The sequence below is a fragment of the Choloepus didactylus genome, chromosome 9, assembly GCF_015220235.1.
Source record: "Choloepus didactylus isolate mChoDid1 chromosome 9, mChoDid1.pri, whole genome shotgun sequence".
In the NCBI taxonomy this organism is placed as follows: domain Eukaryota; kingdom Metazoa; phylum Chordata; class Mammalia; order Pilosa; family Megalonychidae; genus Choloepus; species Choloepus didactylus.
This window is the reverse complement of record NC_051315.1, coordinates 42,964,528-42,985,597: the sequence shown is the minus strand read 5'-3', so window position 1 is coordinate 42,985,597 and position 21,070 is coordinate 42,964,528. Positions and strand designations below refer to the sequence as shown.

The window sequence follows — 21,070 nt, the reverse complement described above, 5'->3', positions numbered from 1 at the left end:
CTTTGGATGTATAATAAATCAATGTTAGCTGAAATATAAGAAAAAACCTATGATAGTATGGTGGTTTGAAGGTATGCACCCCCCCCCCAAAAAAAAAACATGTTCTTAAAATTAACCCATTCCTGTGGGTGTGAACTCTTGTAAATAGGACCTTTTAATGAAGTAACTTTAGTTAACTTGTGGTCCAGCTGAATCAGGATAGATCTTAATCCTATTTCCAAGGTCCTTATAGGGCAGGCCACAGACAGAGTGAAAAAGTCAACAGAACCCAGAAGAGAAAGGAGAATCCCGGGAGAGACTACCATGAACATTGCCATGAGACAGAAAAGCCAAGGACCAAAGATCACTGGCAGCCAGCCCCAGAATGTCACAGCCTTCTGGGAGAAGCACTGCCTTAATGACACCTTGATTTTGGACTCCTCCTAGCCTCAAAACCATGAGCCAATGACATCCCAGTGTTTAAGCCAATGCACTGCATGGTGTTTGCTTTAGCAGCCAGGAAGCTTGCAGCTGGTGAGATAATATTTAAGTCTGAAATATCAGGATGACCATCAAATGTGAACTCACATTAGCCCTAGTTAAGACATTTCCCTATCTGGGACAACTAGTTTCTTCTGATTTGTTTGTAAATTTCTGGTAGCCTGCTTTAGGACAATTGTGAGATTTTCATGCTAAATCAAACACATGCCATATATGTTTATAAAAGCAAAAAGTTAAATTACAATTCAGAAAAATCAGTTTTCAAAACATTGTTTCATAGAAATAGGATTTGTGTCTACAAACTGACCAATTAGACATAATTATATGACAGTCTTAGAGAGAGCTGGATTCCCTGTTGGAAAACAATTATTCTTCCATTGCATTCCTTAGTTATAAGCTCTGTGCCTCTGGATTTTAAAAGCTCAGTATTCTAATGACTGAGCATTAAAACCATACTCATTTGGCATACAGAGAAGTTTTCATGCATTGCCAGAAGTACCATCACCAAGAACAGCAGGAGTGAGCTGATTAAAGTAGTTTTACCACCATTTACCTATAAAATTCAAACTGTTCTTAAACATTAGCCCCAATGGAGTTTGCCTTCTAGAACTGGATTCTTTTGCAAATTGCAAAATTTCACAGAGCAACTTAGTGCCCTGGGCATATCAATGGATATTTAAAAAAGCAACAACAACAACAAAACACTCTTTATTGGTTTAAGCAGTCTGATATTCTTTATCTTTATGTCTACGTTTTCCAAGTTTTTCCTCATAAACATATGTTGCTACTTCTAAATGAAACAATATATATTTTGGTAAAACATCTATTAACATTGTTTTTGTCCTAGTAGCATGTTTTCCGTCCAAGCTGCATACAATTTTTCAATGTTAATTTGTACCTATGACCTTAGAGTTGATAATCCCACCTTGCCATTAAATTACGCCCCTTTTTAGAGATGCTTAAAACATTGGCTATTAACATCAGGTAATACTCTAGCCAAATCCTGGTAGGGACCCAAGTGATTCTTTATATATTTTTAGATTAAGCTGAGTCTTGAAGGCTGTTAACATTGACTCTTGCATGTTCATCAGACTCTGAAGTTTATGCTAGACTTCTAGATTTGGCTCACTACATCAAATCAACTCTTACAGCATTAAACAAGCAATCTTTTTCTTAGTGTTGTAAACTTACTAGTGTTGCTTTCGGATGTTGCTCAATGTGGTATCTGAAAAAATTATGTAAGAAAATAGACAATCAGAAAGATAGGTCTGTTTATCTTTCTTGTAACTTCCTACAGTGTTTGTTCTGGTTTGCCAATGCTACCATTATGCAAAACACCAGAAACGGATTGGCTATTATAAAGGGGATTTATTAGGTTACAAAGTTACAGTTCTAAGGCCATAGAAGTGTCCAGACTAAGGCATCTACAAGATGATACCTTCACTGAAGAACAGCTGATGGCATCCGGAACACCTCTGTCAGCTGGGAAGGTACATGGCTGGCGTCTGCTGATCCTTTGCTCCTGGCTTGTATTTCAAAATGGCTTTCTCCAAAATGTCTCAGGACTTCTGTCTTCACTCCTCTCTCTCAGCTCCTGTGTGCCCTTGTTTCATTCTCCCAGAGCATTTCTCTCTAAGCAGCTGGGGGTTCTCTCTTATCTTCTCTTGGGAACAAACTCTGGATTACATATCTTAGCTTCTCTCCAAAATGTCTCTCTCAGCTTCTCCTGGGGCATTTTGTCTTCTCTGCTCTCTGTGTGAGCTCTCTTTAAAGGACTCCTGTGATCTAATTAAGACCCACCCTGAATGGGCAGGGCCAACCATCCATGGAAATAATGTAACCAGAGTTCTCACACATGGTTGAATGGGTCATATCTCCATGGAAACATTCAATCATACGGTTCCACCCAACAAGATTGGGCTAAAGGATCATAGCTCTTCTGGGGTTCATAAAAGTTCCAAACTGTCACAGTGTTCATAGAACATGAAGGAAGGGAGAGTTTGATTTGTGCTTTTGTATCCCTGCTGAAAGCATTGCATGGTAGAGCACTGACTTTTGAATTTGTAATAGAGATGTCAACAGGAAGAAATGGGATAAAATATTGGCAGGATGTATTTACATAAAATTTAAAGAAGCATCTTACGATCACATTTATGTAAAGTTTTTAAATTTTGTAAGAACTGGAAGGTAAATTACCAATCTACATCTTTCCTAGCTTAATTCCCTAAACTAAGAAAAGATGGAACTGCCGTCTATTGCCATTATCAAGTGGAACTTCCAAACAGTTGCTGTCCTATGCTCTAAAGTTAAGGGCCTACATCTTAACAGAAACCAGTTGCCACAAAAAACATTAACCTCTGCTTATTAGATTCTTCCAGAATTTCCCCACCTCTTTGATTCAAATATCTTAGCCTATATTCTTGGCAAAGAGCCCAAACTCTTTCTCTTTTGTACTTTTGTCTTGAACATTTTTCCATTTTTCCAAGTGCTGGACCTCATTCTGTGTTGTTGGCTTTTTTTGTTTTTGTTTTTTGTTTTTGTTTTTTAATCTTTACTGAGAAATCCTGTAATCAATAAAAATGGATAGTTTGTTCTAAGGGTGCTTCCCAGATTCAGAAAGACACATCTTCCAGTTCTTTTCCCCTTTGCCCAATTCTGAACTAACACCTTTCAGAGTAGATCTTCTAAAATCCTGAAGCTTCTTTGGGATTTTTATTTCATCTTTAGTTTCCATTACACTTTTGATCCCAGGTTCCCTTCCAGAACAGAAGATGGCTCCTGCTCTGTTCTGGTGTTTCTTTTCTTCCTTTTTCTTACTTTCCCCTCAAGCCACCAGTGTCCCATGGATCCTTATACACTGTGTGGTGAGCCTCATGCTGCTTATTGTAAGAAACAGTAATGATAGAAACTGTTTATGATTATTTTGTCTGAGAGGTTAGTAAATGATAGTGCTTTTATATTTATGCCTTATAAGGAATCAAAAATGACAATTAACAACCTCTACCAGTCAGTTATACCTGAATAATAATATAGTATGGACCTTTTGTTCTTAGCCATTCTCCCTAAGCAAGATAGAGTGGTACACTGATAATAATTCAGAACCTATTACTGATTAGAGGAGTAAATATAATAATGAGAATTAAGCTCCCTACCTTGGGGGAGGTGGACCAATGGTGAGCAGTGGAAATGGGGTATGTGGAAGGAGAACTGTATGATGACTGATTCAGCATCACAGGGGCCCATTATAGTGGGTGCCTTGTTTTGCCTAATACTTGGAGGCCTGATCTTTGCCTTTTCTTAGATGAGTGACTTTGGAAAAGATCCCGTGCCATAAAATCATCTTCAAGAAAGATGTCAGGGGGGAGGAGCTAAGATGGCAGCATAGAGAGGAGTGGAAGACTGTTAGTCCCCCCCGGAACAATTCATAAATGACAAAAAAAACTAGTAAATAACCTGGAATAACTGCGGGGAGACAAACGTGACTGTCCACTCATCATCCACTAACCTGAATTGGGAGGAATGCCCGAGATCGCAGCATAAAATCTGTAAGTAAAACTGCAGACCCGCACTAAGAGCCGAGAGACCCTCCATCACGGAAGCCTCATGGTGCTAGAAAGCAGCACTCTCTCAGCCCAGCTCCAACTGGGGTTTTAATGTTAACTGCTCGATACAGACAGCAAATCCTCAACAAGCAGACAGAGGCTTTTGGTGACAACTGACCCAGGAGAGTCAGGGGACATATCTGTCTCAGGTCAGGGAGCCTAGAGGATTGGGTGCTATCTCTGGCTGATGGGTGAACCTGGGAGATTTTCTGTCCCTTTCTCTCTCTCTGGAGAAAACCTCAGCCATTTTCAACCAGCAGCACTTTGCAGTAAAGACAGCCTCAGCCATTTTAAAATCAAAACACTTTGATCAGCAGAGTCAGAGAAACAAAGAACATACTGATATGCAGATGACCTCTCTGGAGGGGGCATAGCTTCCCAAGAGGAAAGAGAGGGGCCCAGCTCTACTGTCCACCTTTCCGGAACCACACCCCAAAGCCTGGGGGAGGAGAGCCACAGGCCACATCCTCTTACACCAGCTGGTGACAAGCTGACAGCTGCACCTGCTGGGCAGAAAAGCACAGGTGTATCAATCCTCTAAAAAAACCATCAGGGAAACCAGATACTGACTATTTCCTCCTTCTGTAACCTGAGCCTGTTCTTGTCTGGGAAAACCTGATTGGGTGGCCTAGGAGGTCAGATGCCTAGACAACAGAAAACTACAACCTACACTACGAAAAATGAACCTATGGCCCAAAGGAACAAACATACACTTCAACTGAGATACAGGAATTTAAACAACTAATGCTAAATCAATTCAAAAAGTTTAGAGAAGATTTTACAAAAGAGATAGAGGCTATAAAGAAAACACTGGGCATACATAAGGCAGAAATCGAAAGTTCAAAAAAACAACTAGTAGAATGTATGGAAATGAAAGGCAAAACACAAGAGACGAAAGACACAATGGAGATATACAACAGCAGATCTCAAGAGGCAGAAGAAAACACTCAAGAACTGGAGAACAAAACACCTGAAAGCCTACATGCAAAGGAACAGATGTAGAAAAGAAAAAATATGAGCAACGTCTCCAGGAACTTAAGGATGAAACAAAGTACAAGAATGTACTCATCACTGGTGTCCCAGAAGGAGAAGAGAAGGGAAAAGGGGCAGAGGCAATAACAGAGGAAATAATCAATGAAAATTTCCCATCTCTTATGAAAGACAAAATTACAGATCCAAGAAGTGCAGCATACTCCAAACAGAATAGATCTGAATAGGCCTACGCCAAGACACTTAATAATCAGATTATCAAATGTCAAAGACAAAGAGAGAATCCTGAAAGCAGCAAGAGAAAAGCAATCCATCACATACAAAGGAAGCTTAATAAGACTATGTGCAGGTCTCTCAGCAGAAACCATGGAGGCAAGACGGAAGTGGTGTGATATATTTAAGATACTGAAAGAGAAAAACTGCCAACCAAGAATCATTTTTCCAGCAAAGCTGTCCTTCAGGTATGAGGGAGAGCTCAAAATATTTTCTGACAAAAAGACAATGAGAGACTTTGTGAACAAGACACCCACCCTACAGGAAGTACTAAAGGGAGCACTACAGAGTGATAGGAGAAGACAGGAGTGCGTGGTTTGGAACACAATTTTGGGAGATGGTAGCACAGCAATGTAAGTACACTGAACAAAGATAACTATGAATATGGTTGAGGGAGGAGGGTTGGGAGCGTGTGGGACATCAGAAGAAAGGAGGAAAGATAAAGAATGGGACTGTGTAACTTGGTGAAATCTAGAGTGTTCAACAATTGTGATAAAATGTACAAATAAGTTCTTTTACAAGGGAGAACAAGCAAATGTCAATCTTCCAAGGTGTTAAAAATGGGGAGGCATTGGGGGAAGGATGCAATCAATGTAACCTAGAGACTGTAACTAACAGAATCATTGTATTATGCTTCCTTCAATGTAACAAAGGTGATATACCAAGGTAAATGCAGATAAGAGGGGGGGATAGGGGAGGCATGTTAGACACTTGACATTGGTGGTATTGTCTGACTCTTTACTCTAATTTGATTTAAGGTTACTTTTCCTTTTGCTACTTCCTAGCTGTCATTTTTTTCCTCTTTCTTTTGCCTCTCTACCTTCTTTGACTCTCCCTCCTGCCTTGTGGAAGAAATGTAGATGCCCTTATATAAACAGTGGTGAAGATGGTGAACACATAAATATGTAACCATACAGAGAACCATCGATCGTTTACTTAGGATGGAATGTATGGTGTATGAACAAAACCGTCTTAAAAAAAAAAAAAATGGGTTGATGTCAAAACCTCAAGGGCAATATACTGAGTGAAATAAGCCAGACACATAAGGACAATTATTGCAGGGTCTCACTGATAAGAACTAATTATAATATGTAAACTCACAGACATGAAATATAAGGTACCAAGATATAGGACGAGGCTTAAGAATGGGGAGTAGTTGCTTAGTATGAGCAGAATGTTCAACTAGGATGAACTTAAATGTTTGGAAATGAACAGAGGTGTCAGTAGCAAGATGTGCGAATAACTAACAGTGCCGCATGGCACATGAATGAGGTGGAAAGGGGAAGCTCAGAGTCATATATGTGACCAGAAGGAAAGTTGGAGGTCAAAAGATGGGAATGTATAAAACTGAATCCTATGGTGGGCAATGTCTATGATTAACTACAAATATTAGAAAACTCTTCCATGAACCAGAACAAATGTATAACAATACAACTAGAAGTTAATAATAGAGGGGCATATAGGAAGGAGATGTAAACCTATTGCAAACTATATACTACAGTTAGTAGTATTTCAACATTCTTTCATAAACAGTAACAAATATACTATACCAATACTACGAGACAACAATTGAGGGGGGTTGGTTAGGGATATGGGAGGATTCGAGTCTCCTTTTCTTTTCTTTTTTTTTTTTTCTTTTTCTTTTTTCATCTCTCACTTTATTTCTTGCCTGGAGTAATGAAAAGATTCTAAAAATTGAACAAAAATTAAGTACGCTGATGGATGTACAGCTGTATGAGGATACCAGGGGCAAATGATCGTACACTTTGGATCTCTGGATAATTGTATGGTATCTGAACAATCCCAATAAAAATTAAAAAGAAAAAAAAAAAGATGTTAAATCCATCACTGTTACATTCACTTAGGGGGAGGAAGCTAGGGCCATGGAGACAACAAAGCAGAGTTGGAATATTCAAGAATTTCTTTTCAAGGTGACAGACTGAGCAATTGCACTGCCCTACTTTCAGTCACAAAATCCTGCTGAAAGAATATATACAAAGCAATAAACCTATAACAGCAAAGGAAATGGTAGAGAGTGGACACTAAGGGATGATATTTCAAAAACTTTCTAGAAAGTATAAACAGGAGGCTGTTGCATTGATGCTGAAGATGTGCTGTTGGTGAGAATCCAGGAGAGGATTTAGGTTCTAAATCAGCAGGTATACAGGGGCCAGAAATGTCAAAGAGGGGTACAGAAAATTGAATGTCTACTGAGTACTAACTGTACCACTCAGGGACAGTGACATTGGACAGAATGAAATTGAATCTTCACATGCTATGTGCCCTAGTAATAACCAATATTTACCTAATCAAAATGATACTGTTATTCTCAAATTTCAAAGCTAAGTTATAGACAAAGTAAGGAAGATTTAGCTGTGCTTGATGATGTAATATAAATGTTAACCAACTTGACAACATAGAATTAAAATGATAGAGATGGTATATGCAAAGGAGGAAGAAAAGGGAAAGAATTTTAGAGGCACTATTATTCTCATATTTATAAATAGGGAGTTAAGAAATGCACTCAAATGTGACTGAAACAAGAAACAGAAATTTAAGTATAATATTTAAATATATACAAGCAATCAATACAAATAAAATAAAATAACTATCAAATAATAAGAATATATGCAGATAAGAAGGGAGAGAAAATGAGCTAAATCCTTATTTTTTTTTTAAATGGAGTCAGTAAGTATTGGCTGAACTTGATGAATTAAGAAATTGTGTCAAGCCACATTGTTCAGAATTACAGAAGAAATCAAGGGTAGAAACTGAAACAGAATCCTGTTAAAAATTGCCTCAGGAGAGGAACACTGGATTTGGAAATGGAAGAATGGTCTTAAGGGCATGATTTTAACCATAAACTCTTCTATACAGTTTAGTTGATATATATGACATTAATTTTTTGCTACAGGTTAAATAAATCAGATATCTTTAACTCCTGAAGTCAAATATGACTCCAGCGTTTATCCTTTCTACATCATGGTTTCCTCAGAACTAAATAAAATAATGAAAGTAAACTGCTTAGACTGATGCCTGTTACGTAATATTTTTTGTTTCCTAGGCTACTCAAGCAAGTACTGTGCAAAACGATGGCTTAAACAATGGGAATTTAATGGCTCATGGTTATGAGGCCAGGAGAACAGTCCAAATCAGAGCATCATCAAGGCAATGCTTTCTCCCCAAAGCCCGTGGCCTTCCGTGGCTGGATGCTGGTGACCCTTGGTCCTGGACTCCTCTGTCACATGGCAGTGCACGTGGTGGCCTCTCCTGACGTCTCCCTTCTCTTCCGGGTTTGGTTGTCCTTTAGCTTCTTGCTTCCTATGGCTTCCTCTCTATCTGTCTGAGTTTCATGCTGCTTATAAAGGACTTGGGTAATAGGATTAAAACCCATCCTGGGCCACACCTTAACCGAAGTAACCTTATCAAAAAGTCCTACTTATAATGGGTTCACACCCACAGAACTGGATTAAGTTTAAGAATGTGTTTTTCTAGGGTACATACAGCTCCAAGCCATCACACATAACGTGTTCAATAAAACATTTATAATTATTATTGTTGTTACCTTTATTAACATTATTTTCATATGCTTGGTGGCAGGATGATTGGTAAAGAAGAGGCAGTGAATAATGGTGCAAGTTCCTTCTTCATCTACGGCAACCCCCAAAAAAAAAAAAAAATAGGTCTACCTTTTTCTTCTTTCAAGTATCTGGTACTTAGTGTTAAGAATTTCACTTTCATTCATGTAAGTGTTAGGAATACTGTGCAAATCATTTCCTTATACTACTAATTTTTCTGGTTCACTCAAACACCATCCAGAGCAACTTCATATATGTTTATCCCTTTCTTCAATTCAAGCTTTCCTACTTTCTCTCTAAAACCCATTCTTACTATGCAATGATAAGAATATAATTCATGTTTTTTCTTATAGGACTTCATATAAAAACAGAAACTATACAAGTTTATAATTGTATAAATTATAAGAAAGAAAGACCAAATAATTCCTCAATGGTCTTCTTCTTTGTCTTTCTCCTTTTCCATTCTTTTTTCCTCCTCTCTTCTTCTCCTCTTTTTCTCCCTCCTTTTGTTCATGCCAAAGATCACCTCAAACTGTCAAGAGAAGATAGATGCTTATTTTTGAAACAATTAAAACTCTCAAAGTATCAATATATGCTATGTCACAAAGATTTCAAAATGGTTGCTGTATCCAGGGTCAAATTTGGTCTTAAAATATCTTAGGTAACATTCCCCTAACAGAGATTCTAAGGTATTTAGTCATGTTCGTGCTAGTAAATAACATGGCACCTGTGGCACTTTACCTTAGTGAACTTCATGCTTTTTAAAAACTTCCAGTGTGATTTTAGATTAAAAATCAGTTACTTGAAGTTTCTTAACTCTATTCCTACAAAACAAGTTTCCTGAACTAAACGAGACGTCATCTTTTCAACCAAGGGACCAGTTCCTGATAGCTGGCAAATTCCACCTATCTATCCTAAAGATCATACAAAATATGTCTATTTAATTCTTATATTTCCTGGAAATAGTCACATCAAAAATACAGTTTTTATTCAGCTGCAATGAAATACACTATATTAGAGGACTAGGAAAGTAATATATATATCTATATATCGTTATTTGCTGAATTGACCAAATTGATCAATGTGGAAAATCTGTAATATAAAGGAAAAGAAAGGCAGCAAGGTTAAACAGTAAGTATGAAAAAATTAAAGCAGTATATTCAGGAGAAAATGTGTATATTAATCAGAGCTTGGAGAGAAAAAGAATGAGAGATATGGAGAGACAGAGTGAATGAGAAAGAACAAAAGAGAAAGAGAAAAAAGTGAAACACAATTGTGGCTTCAATTGCTTTCTTCAAATACAAGACTGTGGCTAGATAATAGCAACTGAGCATTTGACTATTTAGAATTAAAGTTTTTATTTAATTCATGTGACACATATTCCAATCTCAACAGCCTTTGCAATATGTGATTATTTTATAGCAATGACATTATAAGAAAAACGCACATTAATGAAGTAATCATTAGGGAACAGAAATGAATGTGATCTAGTTATTTCTACCTTGAGGAGAATCTACAGAGGAATATGGAAGGTTTTGGGACCTCATACAAAAAAATAATGTATTGGAAAGGAGAATGATCTCTATATATCATTGAGTTAACTTGAGCCTAAGTGGTCTAGAAAGATCTTTTCATTTACTACTGATTTTTTTTTTCTCCTTACATGAAGACTTTAGGAAGAGTCAATAGTCAACAATAAATCATTACAACATTGCCTTACTTGTCAACTGGGACCTTAGTGTTAGGGAATAAATCCCAGAAATTAGGAACTCAAGAGCAGAAGAATCTAAGCAATCCATTGTTGGAATTTCTCTCCCTACCATTAACATCATCACAGAGTTTTGGTTCAGTCCAGGGCAGAGTGATAACACAGTGGTTGTAGAGTCATTCCATCTCCACTAGAGTCTAGCTTCTTTTGTGTGAGATAGATGCAAGCCATTCTGATTCATTTCATAAAATTGTTATACAACCTACTAACAGGAAACGGTATTCTGCGTACTGTTTTGAATTCCAACTTGAAGTGTTTTCCATTTATTAAAAGAGCACTTCTGCTTTTTTATATGTCATTCTATCTAAGTGTAGGAGGTTTTGATTGGAGATGACATTAATTTTAAGTAAGGCTAATTTAACAGATGGATGATAATGAGATATACTGAATCATCAATTAAGAGAAAATACACAGTTAGAGAATGGCAATGACAGTTCATTGGTCATTTGTGGGCTTATGTATCCAGTGTTTTAAATAATCAGATTTAGAATTCTATTATCTTTATAGGGTAGTATAGATAACATAAATATGAGTTATGATTATACCAAAGTATATAGTTTCAGTTATGCATATTTTAGAATTTATGTTGATTTGGTTAATGTTTCTATTTCTTTGAACAAGAAGTGCTTATGCAAGTCTTTATATAAACAAATAGCAAATCATATAATAAATTGCAATTCTAAGGGACACAATTACTTTTAATTTTGATTCAATAATATCTAATAGCCAATGTTTTATGAAGAGATAGATAGATAAAAGATTCGTTTAGGAGGAATGTGTGATTGTCAATATATCTTGAAAGATTAAAACTTTGAATATTCAAAGTCACCATTACACTTTCATAGCTTATTTGAAAGATGAAGAACATGTTGACAGCAGTATTTGTAAGCGCTGAACATAGAAGACTCTCCTCTGGAAAGGATCAGTGTGAGAACATACAAGGCCTTCTGTTGAATATGCTTTTGACAACTCCATTGGTGTTCATATATGTCAACAATCTTTGCTTTTAAGGAATTCTTTTGCTTGTAATTAGCAAGCTGGAATGAGATATTTAAACTGTGTTTCATTAGCAACATATTCCTGAGGGTTGTCAGTTTTTCTATTAAGATTTTTTTTTAATTTTCTCTCTACAATTTGATACTTTTTTGAAAACACAAAGCACATTTTCCAGAATATCTTGATAATCACCCCATAACCAGGCATTACCCATCAATTTGAATGTCTGTGTTTCAGTTTAGTATAGTTTTAACACCAGACAACACTGTTTAATTTATACCCAACTGTTGAGAAAAGAATTGAGTTTTAATTCTTTAATGTTGCATTCTTGCCAAGAGACAGTCAAATATTTTCTACAGAGCACTACATGAATAGATATTTTTCATTTCAATTAAAAATACTGTTTAGAGGTGTTCTAAACATTGTAAGCAGTAAACCAAGGGAAATCTAAGAGAATAATTTCTCAAAACATGACATTTTAAGTATTGGGGAAATTTTTCTGTTGATCTTGGAATTCACTGATGTTATACTTGGCACAAAATGAATTTAAAAAATGGTGCAAAGAGAACTTCCAGGGAAGATGGTGGAGTAGGGAGTTCCAGGACTCAATCCTTTCTCCAAAACAGCTAGTAAACAGGTGGGAACTGTCTGAAACAACTGTTCTGGGGCTCTGAAGGTCAGAGGAACAGCATCCAAGGAAGAGCAGAAAAAGAGGTGGATTAAACTATGGAAAAATACTGTGAGTAGCCCTCTCTGCAATGTGGCTGCTGGCACCCAACTCCCGCTCTCAGGGTGGGCTACCTCGGGATACAGCCCCTGGCTGGCTGCTGCTGTCAGAAAGGCACTTAAAAATCCTCTTCCCCAAGAACTGTGGGAGGGGGCATGCATGGCAGAGCACTGTTCACAGCTTTTGATTAGTGAATTCAGTCACTGGATCCCGGCTCTGTGCTACTGTTTCAACTTGTCCAAACAAAAGAGGCTGCAGTCAATGTTACCATCACACCCATGACAGGCACAGAGGCTGCGGATGTTTAAAGACACAGCACTTCCTCAGGGCTGAGGGGACCAGTTTGCTGAAGGGTGCCATCAATTGGGCAGGCAAGGAAAGTGCAGGTTTGGAGAGCCGTGAAAAAGGCTCTTGGCATCTTTACTGACCTTCTCCCTAGGGCACTTTGGAGCCAGTCTGCACCCTCTTCATGGGTCATTGGCCATGTATTTGCTGTAAAATGCATACCTAGGAAATTCCTCTCTGGGGCAGAATTTGCCCTCCAGGCAAAAACAGCTAGGGACAATGAAAGGAGTGTAAAAAAACTATAGAGACAAAACAAAAAGGAACAGAACAGAACAAGATTCCTGGAGAAGGGACAGAGAAAAGGAAGATTTCTCCTGGGGGTGAAAAATTGTACCTCATATCCTGGGCAAGAATCAGATGAAGAAGGGCTGAAAACATCTGATTGGTTAAACACAGGCTGTACTAAATGTCTAGAATAAGTTGAATCAAGTGTCAAAGAAGAGCCTTAATGCTTAAAGGTTAAAAACATTTTTAAGTCCTAACAGCCTTAAGTGTTTCATTTTGTAAATATTTAGTTCAGATTTTCAAAAGAAAAAGAAATGAAAATTATTTCAATTACACACTGTGACATCCTCTTGTCTTTAATATCACCTTAGCACTTTTCAGATGTGTTTGCAGAAAGAGAAAATTGTTTACCTTATTTTTAATTTTGGTTTATATAGTGGCATTAATATTAAGAGTCCAAAAAGGAGTCTTTTCATTCTCCTAAAACCTACAGCTAGCCTCCCCTTTTCATAAATACAGCTCATTCTTATTTATTCACTCAGCCTGAACTGGATTTCAATGTATATTAATCCTGAACCATGCATATTAATGCAAAATGGAAAGATAATTCTAAATTAAATATGGTTTCAGAACAAATGCTTAGTCCTTTTCTTAAGCATTTTGTTCTTGATTTAAAATTTAGAGCAAGAGATGTTAGAAAGCTCTCTGCCTCTTGTGTTGCACAAAATGAAGAGTCTAAAATTAGAAAGTACTACACAATTAATTTTAAGGATCCTAATAATGAAATGCAAATACTGGTTTAAAAATTTAAATGACAAAAATATGTACAGCACTACCACCCCCAAAGCATTTATTAAGTCACTGATGATTGTTCATGACACAATATTAAGCCCTGACAATAATCAGGTGTCTTCAGTTACAATGGTATTTGTTATACTGTGAGCTCCCAAAGGATAGGAATTATGCTATTTTCAGAATTCCTCTGTAGTCTGAAGTACCATTAGCAATTGACTATAATCTTAAACAACAAGAAGAGTTGTAATTAATCAAGTAATCAGAAACATCTTTCCCAATTCTATGAGAGTTATAGTTATTTTAATTAAATGCATTAAAGTTATATTGCTTGAGAAGTAATTTACATACTCACCATTCCATTTTTAAGTGTTGGTTTGAATTAGTTTAAGCAAATGTGTATAACAGTGCAACCATGCTGTAAAGTATATTTCCATCACCCCTAGAAGTTCCATCACACCCTTGCTAGACAGTCCCCTCTACCCTTCCCCAGTCCCTGGCAATCACTGATCTGATTTCTGCATCTATAGCTTTGTCTTTTTCATAATGTCATATAAATGGCATCATAAATTATGTAGCCTTTAAATCTGGCTTCCCTAACTTAGCATAATGCTTTAGTGATTCATACATATTGTTGCACACAGCAGTATTTCATTCCTTTTGGTTACTGAAAAGTATTCTATTATATGGAAGTACCACAATTTGCTTATCCATTCACATGTTGATAGACATTTGGGTTGTTTCCAGTTTCCAGTAATTATGAATAAAGCTAATATAACTATTTGTGTGTTGGTCTTCATGTGAACATATGTTTTCATTTCTCTTGGGTAAATACCTAGAAGTTGGATTGTTGGTTCAGATGTTCAGTGTATAGTTAACTTTATAAGAAACCGCCAAACTGTTTCCTGAAGTAGTTGTACCATACTGCACCCCAAAAGCAATGTAGGAAAGTTCTAGTTGCTTTGCATCCTGGCCAGGATTTGGGAATTGTCAGTTATTTCTAAATTTAAGCTTTCTAGCAGGTGTGTGGAGGTATCTCATTATAAGTTTAATTTGCATTTTCTCAATGACTAATGATGTGGAGTAACTTTTCATGGATTTATTTGCTATTCATATCTTGTGTTCACATTTTTAGCTCTATAATTTTTAAGGGTGTTTTTCTTCTTATTGTTGAGTTGTAAGAGTTCTCCACATAGTATGAATACAAGTCCTTTATCTGATATGTGATTTGAAAATTTTCTGCCAATCCATGGCTTACATTTTAATTTTTAACAGTGTCTTTTGAAGAGCAGACATTTTTGATTCTGATGAAGTCTTATTTATCATTTTTAATGGTTCATGTTCTTTTCATCCTATCTAAGAGAACTTTGCCTAATCCAGGGTACAAAGATTTTCTCTCATGTTTCTACAAAAAGTGTTCTAGTTTTATGTTTTACATTTATGTCTATTTCAAATTAATTTTTATATATGGTGTAAAGTAAGGGTAAATGTTCATTTTTTTATATGGAAGTCCAATTATTACATCAATATTTGTTGAAAAGACTACTATTTTCTCTTTGAATTACTTTGGCCCCATTGCCAAAATTTAATACATTTTTATGTGTGGGTCTATTTCTAGACTCTGAATTCTATTCCATTGATATCTATATCTACCCTTTTCCAAAACTACACTGACTTGAATTCTCTCTACTTCTGTTTTCTGAAAATATCTTCATTTATAGTAAGTTTTGAAATCTGACAGTGTGTGTCTTCCCTCTTCTTTTTCCCAATTGTTTTTGCTGTAATGGGTCTTCCACTTTCCCATCTTTAAATTTTATAATTAGGTGGTTCAATTTCTAAAGAAAGGAAAAAAAAAGAACTATGGGGATTTTGTTTGGGATTGCATAGATTTTATGGGTCATTTTGATAAAATTTTATATCTCAAAATATTTCTGCTTCCAATTCCCAAAAACAGTATGTGTCTCCATTTACTTAGGTTTTCTTTGATTTCTCTTCACAATGTTTTGTAGCTTTTAAGTGCAGAAGCCCTAAATCTTTCATATCAATTATCTTTGTTACTATTATAAAAGGTATGGTTATATAAAGGTAAAGTTATAGTTTAATTTCAAATCCCAATTTCATTTCTCATTGTAGTATCAGAGACAATTAACTTTTCCACATTGCCTTTGTTTTCTGACCTTTGCTACATTCTTCATTTCTAGTAGTTTTTTGTAGACTTTTGGGGACTTTTGGGGATTTTCTTCATAGATGATCATGTACTCTACAGAAAAAGATAGTTTTATTTCTTCTGTCCAAGAGTGATGTCCTGAGTAGGTAGGGGGATGGAGGTTATTATATAGCAGGAGGGGCTTTAACTAAGCCCATAGAAAACCTATTACAAAAGGAAAAAGTAGAGTATACGGAGTCTATAAATATTAGATATGATCTTTTTTAAACCCACTTTAATAATGAACTCAAGATGAAAAATATTACAGCTTAAATGCTGGTCTTAGTTATGTTCTGCAACAAGATGGCAAAAATGGACAGCAGTAGTATGTTATACAAAATAGCCTGCATTATCCCTTACCCAAATGTCCAGCTTCCACTAAGTGGTTCAATTAGTTTTAATGTGTGAATAATATCACTTTTTATCCTGGCATTTTAATAGGTAATAACATTACCTATTTTTGAAAACATTTTTGAAAAACAAGCTTCCACATTTAGAAACTGATAATGAAATGCCTTGGAAAATAAAGCTGAGGTAAAAATTATGTAAATCTATCATTACTTTGAGATAAAATGCCCATCAATCTAGGTAGAAATAAAGTTGAACAAACATCATTTAACAATTACAAAAATAATGCATAAAAAATTAGAGACTGACTTGAATATTACTCTATAATAGCATCAATAATTACAAATTTGACAACTCACTATGTAAATTATTTTGTCTAAGTATTCAGCTAATCTCATATTTCTTATGTCCGGGGGGGATTATAGATTTTTTTTTTTCTAGTGCATATTATCCCTCTGCTGTTGTTATTTCCAACAAATAGGAAAATGAACTAAATATTCTAAAAGTTAATATGGAATTATACTTGTATTCATATTTTTTTGATTGAAGAAGTGAGGTGCTTGGAGATGCAAATATGAATGCTAAAAAAAAAAAATAGGACAAAAATTTGAAAGAACATCTCACCAAAATTCTGAAAAAAAAAGGTAGTGTTCTATGAAATTAGCCAATAAATGTGGAAGATCAACATATGTCTACATATCTGATGATATTAAGAAATGGAACCAAAAGCCAAAAACTTCTATTTAATAGTTCTCTATAGGGGAAGGAGATGGTAATAGAAGCTAAATTTCACTGAATATAATTTTTTGACGATTTCTTCCTTATAGCTATGCAAAATAATTTGCATAATAATAAAATATTTAAAAGCAACTGCTAATAATATAAAGTGAAACAAATAAATCTAACTACATAACTATATACTGGGTTGGGTACATTACTATCACACAGGGACTTTTTCAAGTGAATTTAAAATACAGTAATTTTACTGTATGTCTCTAGTAGAATATAGCTGCAAGAAAAATTACACCCATTTCAGTAATCATATTGTTGGTGGTGTTCGTATTGCTATTTTAACATGGATTGTTTGTGTATGTATTGTGAAGTAAAGTTTTGGCTTAATGCCATGACAGATGCAAAAGGTGCTACAGCTGGAGGCTCACAGTTAACGACAGTTTGCAGAGCAGCTTCTCTCTTGAAGAGAGATCTGATCTGCACATACATTAGCCCCACACCCAGCTTTCTATTTGAATGTTCATCTTTTTGCGTTGATTTTCAAGTGCTTATTGTATAATAATGCCAGTATCCTTTGGTCTTTCACATGTTATAAATATTTAAACATAACCTACATTGTTTGGTACATTCATACATAGGGGTGTGTGTGTGTATGTAGATCTATCTATAGCTAGAAATCAATAGTTAGATAGGGATTTTCAAATGTTGTCTAATAAAGAAATCTGAATGCAGCAGATTGTAAAGCATGTTCCACTCTTCCTTCACCTTATTAAAAAGAAAATAAAACAACAAAAAAATAGTCCTAAACATATTTGGTTGGGCAGAGCAAGGTTACCCTCAAATGCACTATTAATGTTACAAATGAAAAATCCTGCATCACTTCATAGGATGTAAGGAGAACAAATCATAGCTTCTAGACAGTCCTGCCAACTGTGCATAAACTTAATCTAATCATGAGAAAACAATATTCAAACTCAAATTGAGGGATACTGTACAAAATAATAAGCAAAATAAAAGTGTAAAGGTCATGGAAAGCCAAGGAAAGACTGAAAAACTGTTTCAGATTGAGTCTAAAGATAGATGACAACAAATGCAGCGCATGATTTTGCTATGAAGACTTTATTGGGATAATTGGAAAAATTTGAATGGGGTCTAAATTTTAGGTTAATTAGTAATGCTTCTTTGTAACTTTCCTGATATTGATGGCTGGATTGTTATGTAGGAGGATGTCCTTGACTGTAGGCTATATACATGTACACTAAAGTATTTGTAACTTATTTTCAAATAGCTTTAAAAATATTCTTTTTTGATGTTCTTACAACTTTTATGTATCTTTGTTTCAAAATTAATATGTACAATAGATAGATGATAGGTAGGTAGGTAGGTAGGTAGATAGAGAGAGAGAGAGAGAGGTAAGAATGTAAGTGTAGTGAAGAATTAACCTTATCAAAAGAGAGGGCTCATTTTTGCCTTCAGCTACTGGGAGGTGATCTCTAGGCCCTTGAAATGTCATGCCTGATAGGAATGACTTTGTTTTCCTGGCGACCTTGACTAATGGAGAGTCTAACAATAGGACTTACACTGGGGCTTTGGATCACACAGTGTCTGCTCTGTCCCTGGAGATCAGCTACATAGAGAGTATGTGATCAAGCCCCAAAATGCATGAGTTAGCATCCTTTATTGGCAATATTCCATGTATACTGTTACACACCACAGCCAAAGATAGTTAATTCTATGTCTCCATGAAGAGAGGACAATAGAAGTTGTGTTTGGTACTTCTCCCAGAATCTCTGATTTTAATCTGATTGCTTTCTCTAAAATAAATCATAACTGTGAGTATAACAGCTTTCAATGAGTTCTGAGACCTTCTAGAAAATTATTGAAATGGAGGGTGGTTTTAGAAATTCCCCAAACTGGGAATTGATGTCAGAAGTGATGGTGATTTCTTCAGCGGACACTGTTTCCTCTAATTTTGTAGTTGGCCTCTTTTTTTTTTGGCCATTTTCTATAGGTTTTATTGCACAGGAGCATTGGTCATTATCATAGTTTGGCTTCAACAGGAAGACATAAACCCTAGAAAACCTGACTCGGTTTCTGGCCTTCAGGATTTCCCAATTTTCTCTATCAGATACAGATACATTTTGATTGTATGAAATACTTTTAATTCCAGATTCTAGTCATAACTAGAATGGTTCAGTCCAAGGTAAGGGACCCAGGAGGCAACCCTTAGGGTCAGGAATTTAGCTCTACAGAACTGCCTCAAACCCATCACCCTGCCTTTCTGCAGAATGTGGCCCATCAAAACCGTCTCAATCCCCAAAGAAGAGATGAGGGTACATTCTCCCACCCACTGTAAATAATGCAAACAGGTGTTCAACTAAAATTTTATCAAGAGGTATCATTCTCATTTTATAAATGAAAGTAAGGTTCAAGTTTGCTAATTAGCTAAGGCCTCCACATTTCTTCTCAGAACCTGGTTAAGGCGGGTTCCTGATGCTGACTATGCTCAGAGTCTACACTCAGACCACAAGGGAAAAGCATTTGTTAGCATTTAATGAACATCCTTCCACATGGCTTCAAGCCACGAGGACACAGGCTCCCCCTACACCCTTGATCTTCTCCTCAGCTCTCCTGCTGATGAATTCCACCTTCACAATGATAGGCTGCTTTGGAATCTTTCCCTTCCCCGGAACTTTGTAGTAGCCCAATGGCACCACATCAATGATGGGAGCAACTCCAGTCTTGTTTTTTAGCAGCATTTACCCATGTCTGCTCACTGACTACAGTCCACAATTTATCAAGGTTGACATTTGGACAGAAGCTCTGGTTCCTCTTCAAGTGATAATGTCTCATATCAACCTTCCCAAAGTAACCTGGGTGATATTTGTCGAAGTTGATCCTGTGGTGATGCATGCCACCAGCATTGTCCCGGCCTCCCGGATGCTTCCGGTGTTTGCCAATATGGCCGTGTCACAGCTGTGGCTCACGTGGCCCTGGAGTTTCCGGGTCTTTCTCAATCTGGAAGGCATGTCGGTGGCTGATACAAAAGAGTGGCCTAACTCTTGAATGATATATTTTTTTAAAAAAGAAGAAAAGAGAAGTCTGTTCATGATATTTTGCAGCTCCTCCCATTAAGAGGTGGAGTCTATGTCTCACCTTTTGAATCTGGGCAGGTCTTATATCCTGCTATCATCAGAAAAAAAGGCAAAGAAAATGTAGTTGTGTGAGTTCTGGAACCTAGACCTCAAAGACCTTAAGTTTCTACCACCACACCTTGGAATGCAATCCTGAAACCACCATGCCATGAAAAAGCCAAGGTTGAAAGACCACGTGTAGAGAGAGGCGCAATTATCCCAGCTTGTAAGATGAGCACACCTACCTGCTGACTAGCCAGCAGTTTCATGAAGGGGCCAGGTAAGACCAGCAGAAAAAAAAGTGAGCAATAAACCACAAAATCAGAAGAAATTTTAAATTGTTACTCTTTCAAGAAATTGATTTTGGAGTGACTTGCTACTCAGCAGTAGATAACTGATAAACGATGACTTTTGAGTCACATTTAGAAAAAACATTCATTTAAATAATCTTCTATTTCTTTTAAAATGCATTTATTTATTCTTCTAACAAGCAGTTAGAAACACCTACTCTGAGAAAACATGATGCCAAGGACTTAAAATATATCAGTGAACAAGACAATCTTTTTAAGCTGGACAGTTCAATACATATGCATATATACTGAACACAACCTATGTGCCAGACACAGTTCTAGAAGCTGGAATACAAAATACAGAGTAAGGAGAGACTCAGTTCAAAGTGAGGAAATTACAGGGCAATGCCCTAGGAAAATTCACTGTAAGTAATATAAATAGTGGATATGCTCATTTCATCATTTGTGCTCATGCTATCTTTGGTCTCACCCCTAATCTTTATTCCACTGAATGGCAGTCAAGTTATGGAACAGTGATTTTTATTGCAGAAAATAGGAAATAATTATGTATTAATGTTTTTACA

General features: G+C 36.3%; 1 pseudogene; it reads right to left on the bottom strand.

The window, feature by feature from the left end:
- Positions 1-19,446: 19,446 nt before the first annotated feature.
- On the bottom strand, positions 19,447-20,091 carry LOC119544678 (annotated as a pseudogene).
- Positions 20,092-21,070: the final 979 nt, after the last annotated feature.